This window comes from Equus asinus, chromosome 4, assembly GCF_041296235.1.
Source record: "Equus asinus isolate D_3611 breed Donkey chromosome 4, EquAss-T2T_v2, whole genome shotgun sequence".
Lineage (NCBI taxonomy): Eukaryota > Metazoa > Chordata > Mammalia > Perissodactyla > Equidae > Equus > Equus asinus.
In genome coordinates, this window is record NC_091793.1 from 31,561,492 (window position 1) to 31,581,412 (window position 19,921).

Below are 19,921 nucleotides of genomic sequence, written 5' to 3' on the forward strand. Positions count from 1 at the left end.
AAACTATAGTCCATGGGCCAAATCCAGCCTGGTGCCTGTTTTTGTAAATAAAGTTTTATTTGAACACAGACACACTCATCCATGTATACATTGCCTGTAGCTGTTTGGTGCTACCATGGAAAAATTGATTGATTACAACAGAGACCATATAGTCTGTAAAGCCTAAAACATTCACTACCTAGCTCTTTATAGAAAAAAAATCACGTTCCTCTGGCTCAAACTGTGATTCATTCCCTAAAGCTGGCCATAAAACCAGAATTCTTTAAACAAAAAGAACAAATGGCTCTTGGAAAGCCAACTGAGAGTGACTCCCACCATCATTTATAACACCATTTAAATGGTGAGCTAATGCAAATTTCAACAAATGGCCAAACAGATGCACTTTTTGAAAAAACTTTTTTTCCAAATTGTGTTGGGACACTTTACCTCTTGTTTCTATTACCATTTTGCTCAGTTCTTAATAACATCCCTAATCTCTAATCTCTTCTCTTTCAATACTTTCTTTTAGCCTTTAGGAACTTAAGAAGAATTCTTTAGAGTCAAAGGCCCTGAGAGGAGTGTGGTGTGGAATTCAATTATCGAGTAAAACTGAATTTCAAATCTTTTCATCCTGCAACACATGATAACGTGCCTCCATACTTCATATTACTCTGGTGTCTGATTTCCTTTCCTGGAAGTACACTGTGGGCATGGCTAGTGTTTTCCCCCAGGTGTAGGCTGCTCTCCTCAGAGCTAAGGGAGAAACACGAGAGAAAATTGTCTTACAGAGTTGTTGGTTAGCAACTAAGAAAATATTCCACCAAATGCTAATTAAGAAGAGGTGTTGATCTTTCAGAAAGTATGAAGCAGATGAAAGAAAGAGATGCTGGGTGAATTTTCTGAGCTCCATGGTGTTCAGGTTCAGAATCTTTGTGTGTTGCTTGTGAGTTTGAGCTAAGGCCAGTTGAAGGAGACTGTGAGAGCAGAAACATTTTACTATCACCACATAGTCTCCTACTCCCTTACTCCTCACCCCCCCCTCCCCCCCCAAATCCTATAGCTTTTCATCTAGGTGTCACAAGAGAAGCTTTCAAAAATAGAGGCACTGGATGAGGAACAAGGGTCTGGAACATGAAGGAGACTATATCACTTTGTTCAATAGCCATCAGAAGTCAGTTTCAACTTTTCAGATCTAATCTTATGGAAAGGTTTAACTTACAGTTTGATGAAAAATTCAACCAGTGTGAAATTTTGGAATACAGGATATCTATGACTTAGGACACAGACCTTCCGTGACTCATTTCATGGTTGAATCTTCAATTTGAAGAAGAGGTAATTCACTTGAGTTGATCTAATTGTGCTTCCTCTTTCCTTAGATTAATAATAGCCCACTAGAGCAGGAGCGATAAATAAGGGCTTCCAGGGTTTAACTTTAAAGTCCACCTATTTAAGCCCCCGGACTTCTCAGGCTTCCTACATCTCCTTGCTTATGCCCTCTCCACAGTGGCCATTAAAGCTTTGCTCCTGTGGTAGCTCTCATTCTCCACTCTGCTACCCTTGCCCAGTTGGCTCTGCTCCCTCCACCTGTCCTCTTGCTGCAGCTGCTTCCCCTTCCTTTCTCACAGAAAGGTGGAAGGGGCCCCTCCTCACCACTGCTCACAGCTCTGTTCTAGGATCCCAGTGTTAGCCTGACTCTTAGATTACATGCCCTTCTGCCAAAGAATCTGGAGTGTTTCCTAAGTGCTAGGAGGAAGTATATTTGAGTGACATAATAATATGTCTTCCTGAAAAGTTTCCTTCCTATTAGTAGTAACAAGTATCACAGGATGGACTTCAAACATCTTGACTTTTTTCCTACTTTAGGTGGATGGTCCATCTTCCCTTTTCTTTTTGGGCAGGTGGGTGTCAATGATGGTTTCCTAGGTTTTCCAACTCAATTTTCCCCTCAAGAGAACTAGTAGATCCGTGAGCAGCTAGAACTCCTGGAAACCTGTGGTTTTGTCCCCAGTTCCTGGTGTGGATATACTCATTAGATTCTTCCTTGCTTCCCATCTTTTCTCATCTGTTGGCCCACAATGCAGTAGCATCTTAAAGTAAGGCCATTAATATGTCAGGTTAAACCTTGGTTTTTATGGTATTGAAAATATGGTTCTGTGTGTTTTATAACTGACTGCATATTCCCTTCTTATTCAGAACATCACAGCCTTAACGTACTGGCAGATTTGGGACTACGTAGGTGTTAAACATGTGAGGTTGGGTTTGAGGTAGGCGGAGGCCCAACCTTCATGGCTCTGGTATTCAGTCATTTAATCACTTATTAGACTTTTTTGCTATGTTTAAGATAATATGTCAATGACACTGGAGAATATATAGATGCGAGAGGCACACAGCCCATGTTTCAAATGGTTAGTACAGAGAAGGGCATCATTTAGACAGAACTGAGGGACTTTAAAACAGAATCTGTTTGAGTTATAAATTTGGAAACATTCCCCATAGAGATAATATTTGAAGTTTTGTGACAGGCATTCATTCAGTCAGTCAACAAAAATATATTAAGTACCTATGTGGTAGGCTCTGTTCTAGGTGCTTATGAAACATGAGTACACAGGAATGGGGAGTTATTGTTCAACGAGTATAGAGTTTCAGTTTTGCAAGATGAAAAGAGTTCTGGAGACAGTGGTGACAGTTGCACAACAGTATGAATGCACTTAATCCAGCTGAACTGTACATTGAAAATGATTAAGATAGTAAATTTTATGTTATGTGGATTTCACTACAAGAAAAATGGAAAAAATAAACAAAAATACTCAAACAAAAATAAATAAATGAACAAAATTAAAAAAATCTATGAGTAAACGAAAAAAGATCTTTGCCTCTATGGGGCTTATAATCTGGCAGGGAGAGATAGACAATATATAATTAAATTATTCCTATATTAGAAGGTGATAAGGACTATAGACACAAAAAGCAGCACAGGGTACGGGGGATTAGGCATCTTGAGTGGGTTGTTGTGTTAAATAGGATTGTCAGGGTAGGCTTTACTAAGGAGGTGACTTGAGCTGAGACATGGAGATGATGGAATTAGCCCCATGAGTAGCTGGGGAAAAGCATTCCAGGCAGTGGAACAGGCAGTGCCAAAGTCTTAAGGTGCGAGCATGCCTGGCATGTTGAAGGGACCACAAGGAAGCCGGTGTGGCCAGGACAGTTTGAGTGGACGGGGGTGGGGGCAGAGCGGTAGGAGTTGTGGTAGCAGAAGCAAGGGGAGGTCAGATCATATAGACTCCTGAAAGCACTTGAAACTCTTCGATTTTTACTCTGAGGGAAATGAGAACTACTGCAAGGTTTTAAGGAGAGGAGTGACATGATGTGACATTTTTTAAAAGGACGATTCTATATATAAGGAATAGATGCAACGGAGCAAAAGAAGAAGCAAGGAGACCTGTTAGGAGGCTCCTGCATTAGTCCCTGGGTGAGAGATAATGGTAGCTTGGACCAGAGTAGTAGCAGTGGAGGTGGTGGAAAGTAGTCAGAGTTTTAAATATATTTTAAAGTTAGAGCCAACAGAATTTTCTGAAGGAGTAGAACTGGGTTGGAGAAAAGAGGAGTCAAGGATGCCTCCAATGCCTTTGACCCAAGCACCTGGACTGATGAAATGCTATTACGGGAGAGGCTTTGAGTGAGCAGGGTTCTTTTGGAGGTGATGGTGGTGGAGGCCAGGAACCCAGTCATGAATACGTTGAGTTAGCTCTGCTATCTCTACAATTCAGTTTTTTTAAGCTTCACAAGTGAAGGCCCTGGAAAGCATGAGTCAGTGATATAGCGTCTGTCACATAGTATTGGCTCAGAGTAGGTGTGTCCTTTTAGATGTGGAAGGAAAAAGAGGATGCAGGATTGTAAGAGCTCCATGACTGACTCGTACTTTTCATGACCCTCATTGTGCAACTTGAAAAAATGAACCATAATGATAACAGAGCTAACAGTTAGCAAGCTCTTACTATGTACTAGACACATGACATGTTCACCAGTGCCTATGTGTATAATTGGAGGAAATGTTAGACTTCACTTAGAGCCTACTGAAAGCAAAGGTGTAATTTTCCCGCATCCAAATTCATGGAAACCTATCTTTTATCCTTGGACTCCAGATTAAGAACGCTGGCATGCTTTACAGTTTATAAACACCCCCTTTGCGTACATTATTCATCCTTCCGACAGTCTACAGTCTTATGGAGTAGATCAGTGAGATTATCCTTTCCATGCTCAGAGGGTAAGAGTAGCTTGCTCAAGATAAAAATACCAGTTTGAGGTTCCAAGTTCTCTAACTTCAAGGCCAACAATTTCCCAATACTACCTTGCCTTCCAACTTTTCCTTTAGAACGCTTTAAACCTACAAAAATTTTAGAATAGTACAAGAAACACTTGTATGCCCTCTAACTAGTTCACCCATTGTTATTTTGCTACATTTGATTTATGTCTTTCCACACACGCAGAGTATTTGGGTGACCTATTTGAAAATAAGTTGCAGACATCCTGTCACCTCCAACTATATTCAACCTGCGTCTCTTAAGAATAAGAGCATTCTCCTACATAACAAATCTTTTCACTGAAAAAAACTAGTAATAATAATTCAATGACATCACCTAACGTATCATATATATTTAAATTTCTGTAACTGTCCCCTGACTTTTTTATAGCTCTATTTTCTTCTATCTAAGAACCAATCTAGGATCACACATAGCAATTGAGTATCAGATCTGCCATCTCTCTTAACGGAACAGTTTCCCTGTTTTTTGTTTTTCATGCTACTATCTTTTTTGAAAAGTCAGGTCATTTGTCACACAGAGTGTCCCACATTCTGTGTTTGCTTGATTGTTTCCTCATAGTTAGACTTATGTTGAAATATTTTGGCAGGAATAGTACAGAGGTGAGTGTCAGGTTGCTTCACTGTTGCTGATGCTTAGTTTGATTACTCAGTTAAGATGGTGACGGCCAGATTTCGCCATTGTAAGGATGAACTTTCCTCTTTTTAATTCATAAGTTATCTATGGAGTAATACTTTGAGACCAAGGGTTTAGCATCCATTAATGATACTTGCTTGAACTAGTTTACTGGTAGCTACAAAGCTCTCATTATCTCTCTATGCTACCTATGGACAAGGAATCTTCTACTCCTAAAGCTTTATTTCCAGTACCCTGAGACCACCGTGACTAGTATATTCCCCTGTGGACATGGGCTACACATGATGGAAGGAGCAGGAAGTGAACCATGGGATCACATGGCAGATAGGGTGAGGGCTGTGTTCCAGAAACGCCCGGCAGGACATGTTATTGTGAAGACAAAGGCTACTTTGATGACAGAAAAGTTTCAGTTCTGTAATTCTTGGGTGGTTATAGTTTGTGTTTGACAATTTAGCCAACTTTTCCTTCAAAATAGTTTTTTCTTTTTGGAAGGAAAAAGAATTAAGGCAACATATATTTGATACGAATTTATTTTTAATCCTTTTATTATGGTTTTCTATCCTTTTTCTTTTTTTTTTCCCCCTCATGTTTTCTATTCTCCTTTTTCTCTGGAGGCTTTTTTCGTTTTAAAAGTTCTACTTAAAATTTCTCTCTGAATTTTCTATTTTCTCAAAAAACCGCTTCCAATTGAGCCATCTCTACTTTTTTCTTCTAGTTAATCTGTCCCTCTTATTCTTCTAGGTAAGGAGAGGGCTTCAGAAATGCTAAGGCACTTTTAAATTATGACACACGATGCCCTAGGCTTAACACTTCATATAATAAAATACCTGATTTTAGAACATCTTCACTTAAAACAATGTTACAATATATTCTCAAACAACTACGGAAGGCCTTAGTCATCTCAACAGTACTCTGGTTGTTTTTAAATGCATTATTTCATTAACCACACCCTTTCCCCTTATATAAAGCTGAAAAATAGGAAGCTTTTGGTCTTTCATTTTTTTCTGGGTATTTTCTAACCACATTTTTGCACTGTGGTTTCATGTAAGCAGTTGCTGATATCATCTCCTAAGTGTTGTTATGTACAGAAGTCATGCTTATGAGGTATGGAAATAAGTGAAATATTTGAAAAAATGTGTATTGAACTCTCCAAACATCAGGTTCCTATGGCAAGAAAGACAAATGCATTTTCTCAGATCACTCACCTGTCCCGTAGACAGCTCTTTGGTTGTTCAAAGATTATTGTCATGATCCACTTTGTAATTTAATGTCAGTTCTGTTTTCTGGGTTTTGTTTTGTTTTTTGGTGAGGAAGATTGGCCCTGAGCTAACATCTATGCCAATCTTCCTCTATTTTGTATGTGGGATGCTGCAACAGTATGGCTTGATGAGCAGTGTGTAGGTCCACGCCCAGCATCCAAACCCTCATACCCCGGGCTGAAGTGGAGCGCATTAACTTAACCATTATGCCACTGGGCGGCCCCTACCACTTTGTAGTTTAAAATAAACATTAAGAAAATTTTTTTTTGCCTCGATGTACTTTAATTATTTATTTTAAAAAGTCCCACAGGCTCTAGAACTTCTCTCCTGAATAATTTACAACTCAAAATAATAATAACCATGCTATAGAGTATGGCACAGTTTTAAATTGATAAATTCACTTTGTTGATCGATACGATTTTAAATTCAATTCTCTGAACCAAAGTTAGGGATGACGCTCATGCACAGGGATGGGAGAAGGCCTTCCATATTGGCAGAACAGGAGCCTGTTTGCTGATCTCTTTTAAGAGTTTGGAAAGAAAGAGCTGAGGGAGACTTTTGCTCTGCCCTAGGGACATCCTTGGCCCTGGACCAGCCCTTCATATTTCCAGACAAAGAAGGTTATTGTCTTCCCGATATTAACCCTACATGAACCTTCTGAAGCTAGAAATTTGGGCAAATAGAATAAATTATATTTCAGAAGAATAGATTGTCTGAAGATCAGCTTTGAAGACAGTTGAAGATTAACCAAGAGTTTCCTAAACTTAGTTGACTTTGGAAATTATCCTTCTTACTGAATAATTCAGAACATCATAAACCATGTGTTAAAAAAAACTGGTGGCACTTGTATTCTGGAATTCACTTTGGAAATTACAATTTAATGACTCTACATTGCAAGTTAAGGCCTAAACCAGAAAGCTTTTGAAGGTTCTTTCAATCCTTATAACAATAAAATTCCAGTATAATGTGTTAACAAGATCTCATTTTCAACCTGGAGTGTTAACAAAATAATATAGATTTTATAAATCTCTAAAAACTAAGTGTGTAAAGTAAAAAAAAAATGTATTGCTTACTAATGTAAGTGCAATTTTAAGGGAAATTAGAAAGGTGAATTTTAGTTACAGGACATTTTATTGTATGGTTTAAAAAATGACATTTTAAATTGAAAGACAATATTTTACTATAATCTAAATATGTATTGGGTATATGACCCAGATGTTTTGATTATAATTTTTAAAAGCATCCTTTTGTAATAAAAAACCAAGAAAAGGTCAAAACCTACCATTACAGATTTTCTGATGTCTGAGTCTTTACCTTTGAAACCTGTGGTACCATTCAGATGAAACCATCACAAATGTTATTGTGACTTTTTTTTGTATAATGAGACATGAAATGGTTTCACTATCCAACCAAAATATCTAAGAAACTGGTAAGACCACAAATGCTACAGAATAGTTGAAAATATATAGAACAATTTATTTTACTATTTCTTAGAAAAATGTACTTTTTAAAATCAACCCTTGTTCCCTAGGTTAAACCAACTCAGTGACAAAAACGAGATGACAAAAACAGTCATAAAACAGGAATCCTCTGTCTTCTCCTTTCTCCTTGGTAGAAGTCCAGTCCTCATACATTTCTCTCAAATAGTTCTGGGCCTCCCTACAAAGTGGGCTCACACGTGACTGGGAAGTGGTCCTCTTGACTACCGTGTCGGGTACTGTAGTTTCTCCCTTTCGGGCTCGTTGTGGTAATGACACCAAAAGTGGCCATTATGTCACCCCTACTTATAAAGTCATTGGTGTTGAGGTCTTGTCATCCCCTTTTGGTTGCTCAATGTTGATATTGTTCAATGTGGATAACTGACGGTTGCGTCGTCCTGCTGTTGCCAAAGCCACCAACAGTGATAATGAGGTTGACCAGCTCTCTCAATGACCCATGGAGATTTTGGTGGATGAAATGCCTCTTCCTTTTAGTTTTTACCCTTCGCGGTATTCAGGACTCCATGGGGCTGAGCTGGAGGAAAACTGTTAGTGAGTACGACTATGTGATTGGTCTTTGATTTTCTCTGCCTTCAGGATGAATTCTTTTCCTGTAGGCTTCTCACCTCTCAAATAAATAATCCTCTAGAATTCCTGTCCCACAGCTTTCCAGGTATCTCCAGATATACGTAAATCCTAGGATGAAGCTACCTTACATTCAAGCCTGGATCCCTGTTATAATATATTGTCACATACAATATAACAATTCCAATTGGAGAACAAGAATTTTCACACTCAGAACCTACACATATCTATCTACTTATCTATCTATCCAAATATATATATATTTGTATGTGTGGATGTGTATACCCTAGATTGTACAACCTTTGAGAACAAGAACTGTAAGTCTTATTGATTTTTGTAGCCACTTGTTTTTGTTACACTGCCTGGCATATGAAAGATGCTCAATAAATATTTGTCAAATATATTGAGAAATATGTATCAAAGCTGTGGAAGGAGGACATGTTCAGCAGAGGACAGTTAAGGAAGAGAAATTAGCTGACTCCATAAGGCCAATAAAGTAAGTTTGTGCCATTGTATGTCAAAATTTTAACGGCCTCTATCTAATCCTTATTGACATTGTTTTCTCTATTCTTAACATTCTTAATGTCTCTTGATGACTTTTCATTTCTGTTGACTAGAATATTTATTTATTCAATAACATGTTGGGTGTCATACAACTTTATTCTTGGTGTGGAATAAATTTCTGCAATAATTTTTAGCATTATGAAGCATTCCCTGGAATCCTGTCTTGCTATGGAATCTGCTAATGAATACAGTGGAGAACAGATATTTGAATATTAATTGTTAAGAGATGTTAAAGATGTTAGCATTCTTGTTTGAAAGTTACAGAGGCCTATGGATTGGAAGGAAACATTGTAAAGGGTAGATGGGTTTGAGGTTGAGCCACAGAAACAGCTGGCACCAGGGACTCAAAGGCCATCACAACTCCACGTTTTTCATCTCTTGTGCATGTTAGTTTTCTTGTCTCTTGTTGTTGCTGAGATTTCCCTGTGTGGTAGAAAACATTTTGGCTAATAGCTCTTGAGTTGTATATATGATCCCTTCAGCCATCTGGACTATCTTAGTTCCATTTCTAAAAATCCCCAGAAAGGGGGGCTGGCCCCGTGGCCGAGTGGTTAAGTTCGCGCGCTCCGCTGCAGGCGGCCCAGTGTTTCGTCGGTTCGAATCCTGGGCGCGGACATGGCACTGCTCATCAGACCACGCTGAGGCAGCGTCCCACATGCCACAACTAGAAGGACCCACAACGAAGAATATACAACTATGTACCGGGGGGCTTTGGGGAGAAAAAGGAAAAAAATAAAATCTTTAAAAAAAAAAAAAATCCCCAGAAAGGAGTCTTGTTGCCCTAGCTTGGGAGACCTTAGGACCTGTTACGGGTTGAATAGTGTCCCCACAAAAGATGTTGACGTTCTTACCCCAGTACTGCAAACGTGACCTTGTTTGGAAATAAGGTCCTTGTAGATGATCAAGTTAAGATGATGTCATCAGGTGGACCGTAATGTAACAGGACTGGTGTCCTTATAAAAAGGGGAAATTTGGACACAGAGACAAACAGGCACACAGGGAGAATACCACATGAACATGAAGGCAGAGATGGGGTGAAGCATCTACAAGCCAAGGAATGTCAAAGATTGCCAGCAAACCACCAGAAGCTAGGAAGGAGGTGTGGGACAGATTCACTCTCACAGCTCTCAGAAAGAACCAGCTCTGCTGGCACCTTTGTCTTGAACTTCTAGCCCCCAGAACTATGAGACAATAAAATTCTGTTGTTTAAGCCATCTAGTTTGTGACACTTTGTTACAGCAACCCTAGCAAACCAATATAAGACCACTTAATGATGGCTTAAGGGTGGGAGTATGTAGCATCATGGGAACCATGTAGGTGGGTGGAGGCTGATTCTCAGAAATTGGTCCTGAGAAGACAATCTCATATATTTGCACTATAGACCCCCCCAATGCAATTAATTATGATTTGGAACTTAATTGGGATCAATAAACTTGAAAATTTTGGCTGTGAAAGTTTTCCATGGAATGAATATGTTTAATTAGAAGTTGGGTAGACAATTAGAAAAAACCTAAAAAGTAACTTGCATATCGTTTTATCTAATTGGCATCTATGCCTCAGCTTACAAATCACCAAATTGCAGGGTAAGTAACAAATCTGCTTTGTCTAGGACAGGTAAATATCTGTAGCAAAATGGAATTTATGTGAAGGAAGCAATAATGTTTTAAGAGCCCGCTCATGAAAGATAACGTTAAGCAAAATGATGGATTCCTGTCTTAAAGGGGTAATTGCTTGGGTTCTTTAATACGTAGGTTCTTTTGTAGTTGCTGATTTATAAGAGGCTCCAGTAGAGACACAATCTTGTAACTACTGCTACCTTCTAGGCTTTCTCGACCTATTCTTCCTTATAAGTAATAGTATTCACCGGGTTAGAAGTCATGAATAAGTAATTTGCGTCAGAGTGAGGAGGCTGTCTTTCTCCGCTTACGTTTTCTAATCTGGGAATACCATACCTAAAATTCTAGATGAGGGATTGGGCAAACTACAGCCCTCAGGCTAAATCCAGCCCACCATCTGTTTTTGGAAATACAGTTTTACTGGAACACAGCATATCCATTCATCTACTTATTGTCTATGACTGTTTTCATGCTACAGCAGCAGAGTTGAACAGTTGCAACAGACTCTGTGGTCCACAAAGCCTAAAATATTTGCTATCTGGTCTTTTACAGGAAAAGCTTGCGCATCCCTGATCTAGATGGTTGTATCATGTGGGAGAGCAAGGTTTGTTTTTCAGTTTTTATTTTTTTAATTAAGTCTGCCAGGGACAGACATTTTAGTCTTTAGAGTAGAAGTAATCCCCACGTTCCTAATGACCTGGACTCCACATTTCTGAAATGAAACACATGGTTTAAAATGCTTCATTGAACTCCATTTTTCTTATTTACAGTTGCTTGTAATTAGTAGTTATTTTGCTCTTAGAATTGCTTTTTTCTATTGCAAATAACTAGTTACAGAACTGAAAAATGGAAAGGTTGTCCAAAGACATCATGGGTTTGGAGTGTTTTTGACCTAATATTTCTTGAAGGCAGGAAGATGTCTGTGCTCACCATCAGTGGCTCCATTTCCTTAAAGGAAATCATCTAGGGCACATAATAGCAAGCTCAGTACATTCTTCTTGCTTACTTGATTTGAAAGAACAGAAATAATGCAGAAAGATATTTCTATTTGGGAAATGAATTAAAACAAAACATTTATAATAATGTGACCTTAGAAAGTTACCTAATCTTTCTGAGCTTCAGTGCCTTTCTCTGTAAAATGGAGATAATAAAAGTACTCACCTTACAGGGTTATAAGGATTTAGTGAGGTGCCCCATTTAAAGTGTCTGGCAGAGTATATTGTATATAATTAAGCCATAATACATTTAACTCTTGTTATTATTATTATTGATATCTCCTTAGCTTTATATCCTAATTTCTCTGCCATATTGTAGCTACACATAACATCGTTAATTCACCTATTTTATTTATTGATTGTTACTGTATTAGTCTGGGTTCTCTAGAGAAACAGAACCAATAGGACACACACACACACACATGTCCACATACATACACATGCATATATACATTTATTATATGAAATTGACTTACACAGTTATGGAGGCTGAGAAGCCCCCAGATCTGCACTTGGCCAGCTGAAGACCCAGGAGAGCCGAAGGTGTAGTTCCAGTCTTGTCTGAAGGCCTGAGAACCATGAGAACTGATGATACAGTTTCAGTCCGTGTCCAAAAGTAGGAGAAGACTGACATCCCAGCTCTAAGACAGCCAGAGAGAACGAATTCTCCCTCACTCTGCCTTTTTGTACAGTGATTGGAAGTGAAGAGACTAGAGGCTGAGCAACTGGATGGGTATATATATGTCTGGTGAAGTTATCAAGAATGATGACAAGGTGGCCATAGAGAGTGTCGGCAAGTCTTGCGCTAAATTTTCCATGAAGTTTCGTTCTTTCCCGAATGTGCCATGATTTTCTTGCTTCAGAGACTTGCACATGCTATTTCTGTTTGGAATATTCTTTCTCCTTCTCTCTGCCTGGAAAATTCCATTCATTCTTCCAGTTCAGAAGCCGCTTTCTCTGAAAGGCCTGTACTGACTTTCCCCATATGGGTTGCTTTTCCTTTGAGATTGCATGGAATTTCTTAATGCTTCTTCCATGACACTTACCAAATTGTAGAGGATGTTTTGTTTATAAATGTGCCTCTTTCACACATACTGTGATGTTCCAGAATGTAGAAATTACACCTTATGCATCTTTGCTTCCATTCAATAAACATTTTTCAAGTGAACGCTCTCGTACTAGAATAAGGAAAAATTAAGGGTGCTATTGTATTCTCAGTGCATATCACAGTGTCCAGCAATAGTAGAGTCCCAATAAATATTTATTGCATAAGTTCCATGATCATTTTTAAAGGAAAAAAAGCCAAGATTCATTGACAGTAATTATTTTCAAATGTCGGTAGAAGTCAAGTACTTGGTAGCGTGATCAACCCGGCTAACACTTGACTACAACAAAATATGGATCATATCTGAGCTTTTCTATCTATAAATGTTTAAACCATACCAGCTGACTAATACAAGGCAAAGGGAAAGTTGACCCAAAGTGAACATTTACAGTTAAACTTTAGGAGAGACTTGGAGGGATTTAGATTCAAAGGTTGGGTTGGTTTGCACTGAAAATATGCTTGGAATTTATCGCAGCTGCTGAAAGTGGGATAGCCTGGAGGTGTACAGATTGCGGAAGGACAGCTGCTTTGTGGAGCAACGAAATTGTGGTAACTCTTCTTAGCGGTCAAATTCTCCTTATCAGGGAGCACTTTTTAAAGTTTGTACAGCAATATCCTAACTAATTGCTCTCAGAGAAAGCTCACAGAAGAATTATTTATGTATTGCTTATATCAGAATTCTCAATCTCGCTTGTGCCTTAGAATCACTTGTGGAGCTTTTTTTCAGACAAAGAAGCCCAGGCAGCACCTTCAGAGGTCCTGAGTCAGCAAGCACTTTTTGTATAAAGCTTTGCAGTTGATTCTAATCCATGGGTTAGATTGAGGACCTCTGAAATACAGAGTCAAATTCCAGCGAAGGACTTGGTGAATTATTTCCTTCTCCTAAATCCAACATTTACTGAAATCTTTTGTGCTTATTAAATTATTTTAAAATTGCAAGTTAAAAAAGAGTCAAGCTGTTTTGTGAGAAGGTCCCTATTATGTTATGATTCATCCATTAGAAAGAAATATTTTGTTTTCTGTAGTGCTGTACAGGTCAAACATGTCCATTTATATGGACAATTCCCCAAGTTTCAGTTCTTGAACTTCATGACTAAGCCATGAGTTGATGATGGCTCTGTGCGAGCTAAATGCTGAAGAACAACATGTTTACTGAGGCAAAGAGGCAAAATAGAGCATTTGATACTCATAGATGGAAAAAATTATACCTAATTTCTAAATAATATGGAAAATATTAAATTTTCAGATCTAGAACATTTTATGACGCATTCGCACCTTTTTTTTTAACCTGAGGAAGCACTCCTAATGTCATCACAGAATATGAGATAATTTTCGGATTCTGTGTTAACAAACAATAGATTAAAAACAATGCTATGCCATGATGAGTGTATCTTTCCTTTATATCTTTTTAGCATATATTTATCCAGCTTCTATTTCATTATTTTACCTTAAAATTATTCCTATTTTTACTCTTTAAAGATAATGGTATCCTCTCCTATCTTGTACTTTTTTGTCCTTTTCTTTTTTAGGCTTTTCCTCATCTGCGTGTACACATCCTAGGAACACATTTTGGTCCAGGATAGGAACACATGAAGTTCCAACTCTTCTAGGAAGATTTTTCTTTCCCACCAAAAAAAGACCACAAAGCCTTATCTTACTTTCCAACCTGATGAATGCCTTTTGTCTTTTCTCTTCATTTTGGCAACTATGTCTTATTTATTGTCTGTCTTGTTTCAAGAGGTTTTAAGGCGACGTTTCTGTGAAATCTTTGTCACAGCAATGAGTTTGTAGGCCATTTAAAGAGCAGAAAACCTGTTGTTTTTTTGATATAGAAGACCAAGATTTGGGTCTTAGCTCTGCAACTTTCTAACTGTGACTGTAGGCAAATTATTTAAACTGTTTTTTGCTTGGTTGGTTCATTTTGATTTTTAATCTCTAAATTGAGGACAGTAATATTGGCCCTAACCAAACTAGCACAGAGGATTATTACACATGAAAAATGAAACTTTTTCATTGAAAGTGCTTTGTAAATGGTGATAACCTATACATACTTAAAATATCTTAGTTTTTATTTCTTTTTATCCACCAAAGTGCTAGCACAATGGTAACTACTGAGTAGGGTTTGCTATAAACTCACAGAATTGGATTAAAGTAATATGAGTTGGTATCTTTGATACACCAACAAACACACATGCAATTATGCATACTCATTCCAAGTATTAGGGTATAGTTTATTGGAGGCACACAAAGGAGTGAATATTGAACGTTATTAAAAATTCACTGAGGCTTCCATAATAATGTGGCGTGCTCCCACTGGCCTTGTGTTGTGAAGTAAGCATTCAGGTTTCTGCTGCTTTAATATAGGAGTTGCTTGTTTGGACTGGTAGTGGGAAATCTGAATTGCTCTGACTGTGCAACAATTTGAGAAATGAAGGTCTAAGTGGATTCTTCTTTATTCTGATGATTTAGTAACGTTTATGACCCTTTCCTTTGCATAATACAATTCTTTACATAAAGAATATTGTAAACGAATAAAATTTTTTCTATTTTTGCAGCTAGTATGTACAGGGAGTCAGATTAGATCCTCTGGGGAAGTTCTCAGTGGAATCCCAGCCTTTGATCACGCCACCAATGCTTTAATTTTAAAAGCGTGAAAAGATGATTAGAGTGTCTTAAGATCTTGGTATCAGGCACAAGACAGAGTTGAAAGCTGCCATGAAGTCTGCCACCTAGGAGGAACACCATCCTCTGAGGCTCTAATTGACAAAGAAGTAGAATGTTAAAGAAGTCGAAAGTCAAATCAAGAAGAATAAAGGATATTGGAATGTTGTCACATATACCGTGGACTTTATTAGGCACCAGATATTGACTCAAATTAGGAAATAGTGAAAATTTAAGGCCTAGATTGAATAGAGGTCCCATATATAACTTCAAATAGTTTTATAATTGTTCCCCCACATATTTGATGTTAAATAAAAATGAATAATGATGTTTCAAAATTCCATTAGTATGCCCGAGTTAAAGCAAAAAAATTTTTTTATTGAACGACCATCCTGGGAGAGTAGTGGATCAACATAAGACAATTGTTATCTTTAAAATAGAGTGGACCAAAATGATGCCACAAGGCTAACAACAACAACAATGACAATGACAGCAACGACAACAACAACAACATAATATAAAATACAATCAGAGCTGACTTTCAGGAAAACTTTAAAGCAGAAGCCGTGTGCTTCCTTCTTGTTGATCCAACCCTCTCTAGGCTTCTGGTGTCCCTTGCTCCCCAGCGATCAGCACCTGTAGCACTTCTCCATCTCCCTTGTCCAATAGTCAAACAGACGTGCTCGATGTCTCCATTTCCCTGCAGGTCTGCTAGGTGACTAGTTATCAATTCTCAGACTCTATAATGGGCTATTGAATTAGTGTGTGACTACCTCTCTTCCTCCCTTTACATCATTTGCCTTTCAGTAAGATCTTTTTATTGCATGATCAAAATAAAATAATAATAATAGCTAATTTAATGGAATTTACTATATAGCAAGCATTATCCTAAGCACTTTAACATACTAGCACATTTAATGCTTATACCAACCCTGTGAGTTATACACTGTTTTTATACCCATTTTGCAGATCATAGCACTAAAGCATAGAGATGACAAATAGGCCATAACCTGGGAAGCGGTTTCGAAACCAGACAGATAACTTCACAGTCCCTACTCTGAACCACTAAACTATCTTGCCCAAACATGGAGTGGGGGACACACAGCATATAGTGGGAAATGCCAATGCAGTAGTCAGAAACACCTATTCAGATCCCATCTCCGTCCCTTACTGACTATGTGGCTTGGGCAAGATATTTAATTTCTCTGAAATTAATTTTCTAAGATGTAGAATATCGACAATAATACTTATATCAAACGTTTAGTGTAGAATTTTAAAAATAATGTATATAAAGCACCTACCACCCAAGTGTAAAGCATTCTTTACATGCTTGAATGTATGACTGGGTGTAAATGGGGAAGATATATTTGTGCAAATAGATTTTGCACAACCACTCAGCTGCCCTCCTCAGCCTGTGTATAGAGTAGGCAGCTGTGGAATGCTTGCCACAGCAGCATCAGACGGGTCAGCCCAGTGCTCACCAGTGAGAATTGGGAGAAAGTCAAGGGCAGCATGAATACAAGAGGTAGAGGTGACAGTCACCATACCTACAGACCAGTGGACACCCGAATTACAGTGTCATGAGATCCTCATATTGAGATGCACTTGTTGGTAGCCAACTTTCAGAAGGAGATGACAAAGTTATCAAACAGGTTCATAAAAGGTGCCTGTATCCTAAAATACAAATATATATGAGATACTTACTTTCCATGGAAGTATAACATTTATACTTCTATAGAATATAGAAACCACCACAAATGTTGTAAACTTTTTATATTTGACACATCATGTAGAAAGTGAATTATAATTTTTTATGCTTTCTCCATATGTTCCTCAAAACATAAACTTTGAGTTTGGTTTTACCTTTGTGTGGGTAATTCTTTTTAACCTTATATGCTAAAAGAAAAAATCTAAGTAGCTCCATTCATTTTTCTTTCTAATTTTATAAATATCAGGAAAGATGTTACATGTAATACATTGTTAAATGCAAGGAACAATGTCAAGAAATTCACCTTAGTCAATGATGTCATGAAGACTGCGTTGGGAGGAAACAATTACTTCCCAAGTATTGATTATTGAACTAATAATAGTTAAAATGTTTGTCTTTCAAAACCAAACTCTAATAGCCAAAGTGAGTCTTGTTATTTTAAGATTATTTGGAAAGAGTTAGCATTAAAAACACTTTGCATCTGATATACGTCAATATTAGTTATATTAGCTTCCCATGTAAGGGAAGATGCTATTCTACTTTATAAATAGATCTTGTGGGAAAACTGCTTCTTCCTTGAGGTTAAACAATCTGATATACATTTTTAATGTAGGGATAGTTTAAGGCAATTTGAAAGCTAATCTACGTTAGATTGTAACATGCCAACCCCCAAATTAACAGACTTCATCATTCACGGTGTTTTAAAGACTCATTAAGTTTGGTTGCCATAGTTTATGAAATATATATAGAAGCTAGAAAATGTACTAAAAAGACTAAATAATATTTCTTAAGAGTTAAATAGTAGATACTAGCTAAGTGGGATGAAATGTCATGGAGGAGACAATGTTTGGGTATAAATAAATTCTAGTAAAGTTAAACATATGAAAATTCTAAGAGGTAAGTGACTGACGGTGATTACCAGCTCCTTTCCTAATTCATTAAGGATGAAAAGGAAGTGGTATGAAATTGCAGTAGGAGAGATTTAGGTTAGATATCAGAAAGAACTTCCTAACTGTAGGGGTTGCTGATCCTTGAATGAAAGATATCTCGCATTCCTACAGAGCACCTTGGAGACATTTAAGAATGGGTTATCAACCTTTTGCCCAGGGATAGTTTAAAAGCAGTCTTACCCAATCACAGTGACATTGATAAGATTGTATTCTGAAGTCTTTTTTAGATTCATCAGTGAAAATTGGTCTTCGTGTGTATGTGTGTTTAAAGGTGAATAGATACAACTTAGGATCGTAAAATAAAGCAATGGATTCCACAGCACAGTGACAAAGCCAGGCAGCATAATAAAACCAAGATACCTTGTGAAGATGCGGAGTGATAAAAGAAAGTCAGAAATCCTCAGCTTATGGAAACTAAATACTGACTTTGAGGTTATTTTAAATGAAGCAGTGCATAGATAGAACCATCTGTTTTTATGAAAATCAGAAAATATTCCCATCTGATTCTCTCCTCTTTGCCCTGTCTTGAAAATATCATTTTCAAAACTGCAAATGAAACAGAAAATTAGAATAATTCTTAAAATAAAAAGTCAGAATGCAAAGTATATCAGGTAGAACTTGGCTCTTCTGCTTCCCTTACATCCATATAAGGAAATGAAAACTTAGGAAAGCTGAGTGGGTTGTTCGGGTTCACTTGCTGGTGGCAAAGCTGGGGATAGATCCTCAGTGGCTGCTGCCCACACCCCCCCACCCGCCCCACTTTTATGGGCTCATTCTGTCTGTTGAAAGCTAGGAGTGTTGGTTGCCGAAAAAGACAGCCAGTTTTGTCTCCAGGAGTTCCCTCTTTCTCTGGGCTTTGTCTTCTGCCAAAGGGAGCTGCCTTGCCTAAGTCTGTGCCTTCTCCCTAGGGGCAGCCTGCATTCAATGACTGACTGATGTTGGGGCCAGGAAAGTTCAAAGGACCGGCCTCTTTGCCTCAATTCAGGATAACTCTGAAGGGGCCTTCCTGCTCCAGTGCTCCCCCAGGGATCAGCTGAGGCCTTTGTTTCAATTGCATCACAGTTCAATTTCTCCATCTGTCCAGTCCTGGTTCTTCCACTTCACTTATGAAAGACAAAAGGAGCTTCTCAGAAGGCTTCTGTTTCTTTCTGTGCTATCGCCACTGTGGAAGAAGAGAGGGGAGGGAAGCAGTTAGTCAAAGGATTAAAATTGAAAGGGAAGTAGAAGGATAGATGGAGAAGGCAAAAAGAGGAAGTGGAATCAAACTACTTCCTTTTTCCTTCATCATAAGCTCTACTTGTACACAGAGACCGAGAGGAGAAGATGGACCCAAACTTCTTTCTGATTGGAAGGTGATCTTTTGTCTTCAACGTCGTTGCCCACATATTTTCTTGCCTCCTAACTCATTTCCTTTTCTCTACCCATTCTTCGAATTTATATAAACTGTTGGATAATGCAAGAACATTTCATAGTTAGCTTTGAACTGTAAAGTGAGGAGTGGGACTTTTTAGCCTTAAGATGATCATGACCTCAGCTGTTGTTGTGATCTACTCCTACCTTTGGAAAGATCCTATGACTACATCCTCTGTACTCACAGCCACCAGCCAGCAATACTGGTGAATCTGCACTTCAGGGTTCCTTTATATTCTGAACACTGACCATCTTGGATAGGACAGTAGCTATGCTAGTGTCTAGGGATATAGCACTAGCCACATGTGGACATTTAAATTTAATTACAATTAAACTTGTTAATTAAATTAATAAGATGAATTTAACTAAAATAAAAAAAAAATCAGTTCTTCAGTTGCCTAAGCCACAATTCAAGGGTTCAATAGCGACATGTGGCTAGTGTCTACCATATTGGACAATTCAGATATAGAACACTTCCTTCTCTGTAAAAATTTCTATTAGACAGTGCTGTTAAATCTGAAGTCTTCAGAGTATGGTCCTGACCATGTGTTGCCCTATGTGGACAGAACTTAGGGTGACACATTTGGAGTGAGGGTCTAGATCAAGCCTGGTTTTAGGCTCCACCAACTTCCTAAACCATTCAGCTTCAGTGATGA